General features: G+C 45.9%; 1 non-coding gene and 1 pseudogene across 1 annotated transcript; both read right to left on the bottom strand.

Moving 5' to 3' along the window:
* Nucleotides 1-1,701: 1,701 nt before the first annotated feature.
* On the bottom strand, nucleotides 1,702-1,819 carry LOC121311887. Its single transcript, XR_005949581.1, has one exon. It is a non-coding gene; the product is annotated as a U5 spliceosomal RNA (small nuclear RNA).
* Nucleotides 1,820-2,255: 436 nt separating this feature from the next.
* LOC121311879 lies at nucleotides 2,256-2,428 on the bottom strand (annotated as a pseudogene).
* Between the last annotated feature and the right edge of the window lie 5,072 nt (nucleotides 2,429-7,500).

Here is a 7,500-nt window from a genome sequence, read left to right as displayed (position 1 = left end):
TCAGTTCACAAAAAAAAGAACCCAAAACTACTCTAAACTATTTCCCTCACTTTCTCGCCGCTTCTTCCGCCTTCTTCTTTGCTTCCAGAAAAATTCTCATTTTCTCCTCTTCATATTCCTTCCATTCTAAATGCGAAACCCTCGCTCCTCTTATCCTCTCCTTCCATCTCATTAAATTTTCATAGTCCCTGGGACATGCCACCCTCATTAAATGCTCTATATCTTTCTCCGTCCACACAACACTCTTCTTCTTAACCTCTTCCTCCCTCTTCTTTACCTCTTCCTCCTTCTTCTTTACCTCTTCCTCCACCCTATCACCCCAACTTGAACTTGATGTTGCTCCCTCCTCTCCTCCTTTCATCCTCCTTGTTTGACATTCAGCGGTCCTCTCATCCTTCCCTTCTCTGTCTTTCCTCTTCCTTTGTACCTCTCCTTCTACTCCCTCCATTGGGTCAGCAACAGATTGCTCTTCCCGGGACCTCTGCTGGTCATCTTTGGAACTGCCTTCCTTCTCCTCCTTTCTCGGGTCTCCGCCTCTTCCCTTTGTTTGCTCAGTTCCACATTTTCCCGCCGTTCCGCCTCCTTCCTTTGTGACTCCTCCCCCAACACTCTTTCCTTTGTTCTTCTCAGTGCCTTTTTTTTCTTCTTCTTTCCCTCTTTCTGTTTTTTCCTCCTCTGTATCTTCTCTTTTCTTCCCTCCTCCTTTGGCTGCCTGAGCATAACTTTTCTTACTTTGAGGGCAATCCTTATACATATGTTCCTTTGAGCCACAGAGGTTACACATCATCCCTCCGGGACAATCCCTTGCAACATGTCCCATTTGCAAACAATTTCTGCAAACAACCTCCCCACACTCTGCTGCAAAATGTCCACTCCTGCTACATTTGAAACAAACTCTGGGCTGTCCTTTATAATACAGAGTCCCTCTTACTGTTCCAATCATCAGGTCGGGTCTAATGTGAATCATCTTCCCCTCCCTGGTATACAACCTTGCAGTATACTTAAACACACCATTCCACAAACCTTCAGTATCGATGCTCTTAACTGGATCCTCACTTCTCAGCTCAAATCTTCTCTTCAGAAATGTAGTGATGTCCTCCACAGGAAAGAAGGGGCAGGCCATCGTCACAAAAACTGTTCTCCACTCTTTCAAAAACAAAGGCTCCAAGTTAAAAACTTTGACTGGCAGTTGCTCCTTGTTCTCCTCATATATCCTAATCGCCTTCAAACAATCCTCTTCCGAATGCAAAGTCAAGTCAAAAGTTCCTTTTGCGATATTATCCTTTAGGCAGTGTACATCTTCTGCTTCCAGCTCCAGTAGCCCAAACACAACCTCCAACACGAATTTTCTTCTTCCCCATAGCCCGGTCAACTCCTTTAACTGGAACCGCAGGGTGTTTTTTCCAAAACCTTCCTCCATTTTCAGGTCACACACTCTATCCAGCTCACGCTTTCTAGACCAATACCTGTCGCCTTCTTAAGTCACCTGACCAGAGCCAAGAGGCCGAGAAGCGATGCCAACAATGGTTTTGGCCAAACGCCCCGGGCGCGGCCGCCCGCCGCAGCAGTCGTGGTACTTGCTTCTCGGGCGGGCGGAGGGAGGAAGGAAGGAAGGAAGGAAGGAAGGAAGGAAAGGTGCCGGGCTCCAACGGGGGCGACCGCCCTTTCTGTGCTCGTTCTGCTTTTAAACTCCAGGTGGAGCCCCTCCCTGAGGGGAAGGGCTGTCCAAAAATTGGATCGAACTCGTAAATGCTCCTCTCCACGGAAATCTTTAGTAAAAGGCGAAAGGTTCATTCGAGCTGTAGAGAAGCCGGAGCGTGCCTTTGCTGGTGGCCGAGCCCTTCCGGCCGGCCCAAAGGCCCAAAGGCCCTCCCCTCTGCCAAGCGGCAGCGAGGCCACGCACGCAAAACAAAAACAGGGAACTCCTCCCAAAACGCATCTGCCGTTCCGCCCCGGCGAAAGGGCGCTTTGCTGCTGCTGCTACACTGGCCTGCTGCGTGTGTTAGGCCTGCCTGAATATGAAATATGAAAAAAAAAAAAAAAAAAAAAAAAAAAAAAAAAAAAAAAAAAAAGAGCGGGAAAAGCGCGTCAACAAACGGCGTTTCCCAGGAAGGCGCAGGGTCCTTTCCCCTGGTCGTCCGGTCTCTCTCTCTCTCTCTCTCTCTCTCTCTCTCTCTCTCTCTCTCTCTCTCTCTCTCTCTCTCTCTCTCTCTCTCTCTCTCTCTCTCTCTCTCTCTCTCTTTTGACCTTTCTGAGAAATGGGCACCGTTCCCGGAGGTACTGCAATACCGGGTCGATGCGTGGAGTGGACGGAGCAAGCCCCGCTTCCATCTCCCGCTTCCAAAAATCCATTTAATATAGACGGTCCCCCTATGGGGGACGTATCAGATATTAAACTGATAAGAACAGATTTTTTTTTTTTTTTTTTTTTTTTTTTTTTTTTTTTTTTTTTTTTTTTTTTTTTTTTTAATGAACAACAATACAATTACAATTACAATCAAATAATTACATATTTACATATTTACATACTACTAAGTAACCATACTATTACAGCGATATTTACATATTTTACAAACACACAGTACATCGGAGACATCCTATATTTGTATGGCAGTAAGGTTCTTCCATTTCTCCTTGGCGGCATTAAAGCCCCATCTATCCACATCTATTTGGATCCGCCTTTTTACCTGCCCCCGAATCTCTCTCATCACTCTGTCAGGGCACATGCTCTTGTTGTTTTTAACCAAACAGTTCCTATTTCCCCATATTTCAAATTTTATCAGACTTACTAGAAACCATAAAATAAAACCCATCTTTTTTGAATATTTTCCCAACCCACCACCATACATAATAAAATCATAATCCAAAACAAAACCCGACACCAATAATTCAAACAGAACCCCCGCCCTCTCCCACACTAATTTAGAAAAGGGGCATTCCCACAACATGTGCCTTTGTGTTTCCTCTGATAGACAGCTGTTCCTTGGACAAAAAGGGTTTCTGGTCAGGGAGTGCCTGTGTAGAACCTCCCGCACTGGAACTCGGCTATGTGCACATAACCAATTAAAATCACTGAATCTATTATCCAAGCCTTTCGGTTGGATCTCAGCCCAGGCGTTTTGTGGGGTCAGTGAAAAAAACCGTACATAAAAGCTTGAAACAGACTGACGATACAACATTTTATGTGATAAACATAGATCTTTTTCTTTACAAGCTGGATTAGCCTTTGACCACACTACAGCATGTTCATACCAGGCAGGCCTGGTCTCTGCCTTGGGAACGCTGTTTGAAATAGGGGCCAGATGACGCATAGGCCAGGAAAACCAAAACTTGATAAAAAACTGCCGTTTGTGCGAGACTTCCCCAACCAAAGCAACATATAGGTTTGAAAAAAATAAACAGTCTAGTTTCAGTGGTATGTGCGGCACATCCCTCCCCCCCTCCTTTATAGGTCTGTACATAATGTCCCTCCTCACATACTCATACCTCCCTCCCCACATAAACTGAAACACTGTCCTAGTGACCCCCCTTCTCATTCTGCGAGGCAAAGGAAATACATATGCCAGGTAGACCAAAACAGGCAGAACGATGGCTTTTACTACTAGCACTTTACCTATAAAGGTTAGTCTTCTACTTTTCCAAAGTGCTAGCTGCCTACCCACCTTTTCTAACCTCTCCTCCCAATTCTTAACCTCTGCCTGGGTGCGATGAAATGTGACCCCAAGAATTTTAATACCCTCTGTACATAGTTTTAAATCACACTGTGCATCTTCTCTGTTACTCCAGGTTCCAAAATACATCATAGAAGTTTTATTTACATTCAAACAGGACCCTGAAGCTAACCCAAATCTGTGAACTAACGCTAAAGAGCTTTTTAAACTGAAATCGGAATCCAAAAATAACGTGGAATCATCGGCGTACTGTGAGATTTTCAATACCTCTCCCTTACTACCTGGGATTACCACCCCCCCCACCCTCCCGTCCCCCCGTAGAGCCGCTGCAAAGGGCTCCACAAACAAGACATAGAGGAGAGGAGAGAGCGGACAACCCTGCCTTACTCCCGATTCCTGTCGGACCTCTCTCCCCAAATTCCCATTCACTCTGAGCCTACTGAAAACCCCATTATACATAATGCCCAACCACCTCAAAAAGTGCTCACCAAACCCAAAATTTTGTAAAACCCTGAACAAAAACCCATGATGTACCCGGTCGAAAGCCTTTTGCTGATCTAAACTAACAAGCATCAGTGGTATCCTCCTGTCCTCCGCCCAGCCAATCACGTCGCGAATCAGCTGCAGGTTCCACTGGGCAGACCTGCCTGGGACTCCACAAGTCTGGTCTGTGTGCACAATATGGGGCATCGCTCTCCCCAGCCTACCTGTAAGGACCTTTGCTATTAATTTATAATCAGCATTTAATAAGGTAATGGGCCTCCAGTTCTGCAGATCAGACTTCTCTCCTTTCTTAAATAAAAGAGTGACAATGCCCTCCTTCATTGATCTCCCTAGTTCACCTTGTTTAAAGATAGCCTGAACTACCTCCAAGACATCCTTTCCCAACACCTTCCAAAATGCCAAATAAAATTCTTTCCCAAGCCCATCAGATCCCGGTACCTTCCTGCTTTTCATCCCTTTCAGGGCTGCTGTCAGCTCCTCTAACAGTATTGGCTTCTCTAAGTCCTCTACTACTTCTTCTGGCACTCGGGACAACACCTGAGCAAGGAAATGGCTCCCCTCCTCCTCGCTCACATCTCGCACCGAAAACAGATCTTCATAAAAGGAGCTAGCACATTCCAGTACCTCCGCAGGGTCCAATACTTCCCTGTTTTGCTTGTCCCTCAGGCTAGTGATTACCTGCCTACTCTGTCTATCTCTGATTTGCCTAAAGAAAGAATGAGTGCAAGCTTCAGTGTTAAAGACCACTTCTCCTTGCCTCCGGAACAAAAACTGTGTGGCTTTAAAAGTAAAAATATCCTTCAGCTGCTGTTTCACCTGTGCAAAATACTCCCAATTAACTGTGTGTCCCCTATTACCTAGCATGTATAATCCTTCCAAAATCCGCTGCAATCTGAAAATCTCCTTCCTTTCCCTTTTAGCCTTAGCTTTACCATACTCTTGTGACAACACTTTCACCCTCCTTTTCACCTCCTCCCACCACTCTACCACTGAACTGAAATATGGCTTCAACCCCACCCAAAACTGATAGTGCTCTAAAAAAGACTCACAGAACTCTCTCTCTTCAAGTACTTTGTTGTTAAATTTCCAATAACCTTTGCCAAACAAAGGAGCTTTAACTAAAACTTTAAGTGATATTAGATCATGATCAGAAAACCACATAGGGAGAACAGACCCAGACTGCAACTGAAAATTTTTGCTAACGAAAAAATAATCTAGCCTGCTACTAGACCCTCTGGAATTCCTCCAAGTGGCCCCCTTCATTTTTAATTTTGCAAAGGCATCAACTAACTCAAAATTTATTAACAAGGATTTCAGATATTTAAAACTAAAATCTGCATCTTGCGCTGTGTCCAAATTAATATTAAAGTCCCCTCCCATCACCACCACCCTATTAGTGACCAACAAATCCCCTAACTCAGCAAACAGATCTGCCCTTGCAGACATAAGAGGGTTTGCATATATATTAATAAACCTAAACTGTGTCCCCCCACAATCAGCATCCACCATTAAGACCCTCCCCGGTACAGGTGAAACAGTGTGTACAATTCCCACATTTTGACCCTTAAAAACAATCCCCACTCCTGAAGAATGAACCCCCCCCACACTCCAACGGGATTCACCAGCCCCCCATTCTGTACTGAAGGCCTCTACATCCTTCTCATCTTTAAGGTGTACCTCTTGAAAAAAACAAACAGAAAAATCATATAATCGCAAAGAGGTAAACACAGCTGTCCTCTTCACTTTGTCTCTCAAACCCCTGACATTTACAGACATTAAATTCAAAGAAGACATTTACAAAAGCTGAAAGAAAAAAAAGGAAGAAAACCAAGCAAACTCAAGTCCCTTTTTTTTCCTCTAAAGCGGACATATGTCCAGGCCCACCTTCAGGAGGACATTCCTTCTCGTGGCTGGGTATCATTTGCCTAGTATTACCAAGAGCCAAAACTTGCTCTTGGATTTCTTCTAAAGTAGCTCCCAGTTCAGCACTGCCTGTGCTGCCTTCACTCCAGTCTCTGACAGCTCCCTCTTCTGACAGTTCTTCTAAAGCTTCCCCCTCCTCTTCTACCAGCAAAGCGTCATAGGGATTAACGGAAAGTGGGATCCCCTCTACCTTCCGTTTAGTAATAGCCTCTGATTGACTCTTTGACGGTTCGTCAACGCTTTTCCGTTTCTCCCTACCTCTCTTCATCTCGCTCCAGTGCTGCTGGTTCCCAGGAAGCGGTTCGCTGTAGTCACGGGAGGAAGCCAGCACCCTACGACTGGGCCCGCCTGCAACCTCCTCCTCTCCCTCCTTCTCCTCCTCCATTTCCTGTGGGGTTTCTGGGACAGTCTCCCCCGTACCTGCTGATTCTTCCTCCACCGGCTCCTCTCTTCGGACTGCATCTGCATATGTTGCACTCCTCTTTGGGCACTGTTTGAACAGGTGCTCCTCAGAGTTACAGATGCTGCATTTTTTAATTTTGTCACAGTCCTTGGTCTCATGATCTGTGCCTTGGCAGTTGCGACAGACCATGTTCTTGCAAGTGGCAACCAGGTGCCCAAAAATCCCACATTTCCTGCAGTACTGGGGCTGTCCGCTGTAAAACAGGTAGCCCCTGTTTGGCCCAATTGTAAAGTTGGCCGGCGGGTGCTTAAACCCATCAGAGCTGCTCTTATCAGGCTTTAGAGTTACCCGGAACTGTCTTTTGCCTGTCCATATGCCATGCTTGTCTCTGACTGGTAATCCCCCGGAAACAGTTTTGCAGTACCGAGACAAGAACAGCTCAATATCAAAGTCACTGATATATGGGTTAAACATGTGCACTGTTATTACCCTGTGGTCTTTGTGCCAAAGTGGCTCCATGTTATAAAAAGACAAAGGCTTTTCTGTTGCTTTCTCTTCAAAAATCTTTAGAAAGGTATCATAAACAACACCACTTTCAAAAGTTAAGTCCAAAAATCTTTGGCTGTTATTCACCTGTAAGCAGTAGATCTGAGCAGGTACAAAGCGCAGTTGTCCCAGCAAAACCTTCTCCACGAACTGATCACGATCCAGGAAATCCTCCTTGTTCTCCTCTTTCCATCTGAAACGGACGGTATTCCGTAGTCCAGCCCCGGGTGCTGACTTGAGTGAAGATTTAGACGTCATCTTCGTGTCACCTTCTTTTTCTCTCAGATAGAGCAAACTGCGGTCATGCCACACACTTGCTCTGAGCCAAGAGGCCGAGAAGCGATGCCCACAATGGTTTTGGCCAAACGCCCCGGGCGCGGCCGCCCGCCGCAGCAGTCGTGGTACTTGCTTCTCGGGCGGGCGGAGGGAGGAAGGAAGGAAGGAAGGAAGGAA

The sequence above is a fragment of the Polyodon spathula genome, unplaced genomic scaffold (assembly GCF_017654505.1).
Source record: "Polyodon spathula isolate WHYD16114869_AA unplaced genomic scaffold, ASM1765450v1 scaffolds_3340, whole genome shotgun sequence".
Taxonomy (NCBI): domain Eukaryota; kingdom Metazoa; phylum Chordata; class Actinopteri; order Acipenseriformes; family Polyodontidae; genus Polyodon; species Polyodon spathula.
The sequence above is the reverse complement of the archived record's forward strand: the minus strand, read 5'-3'. Positions and strand labels throughout refer to the sequence as shown.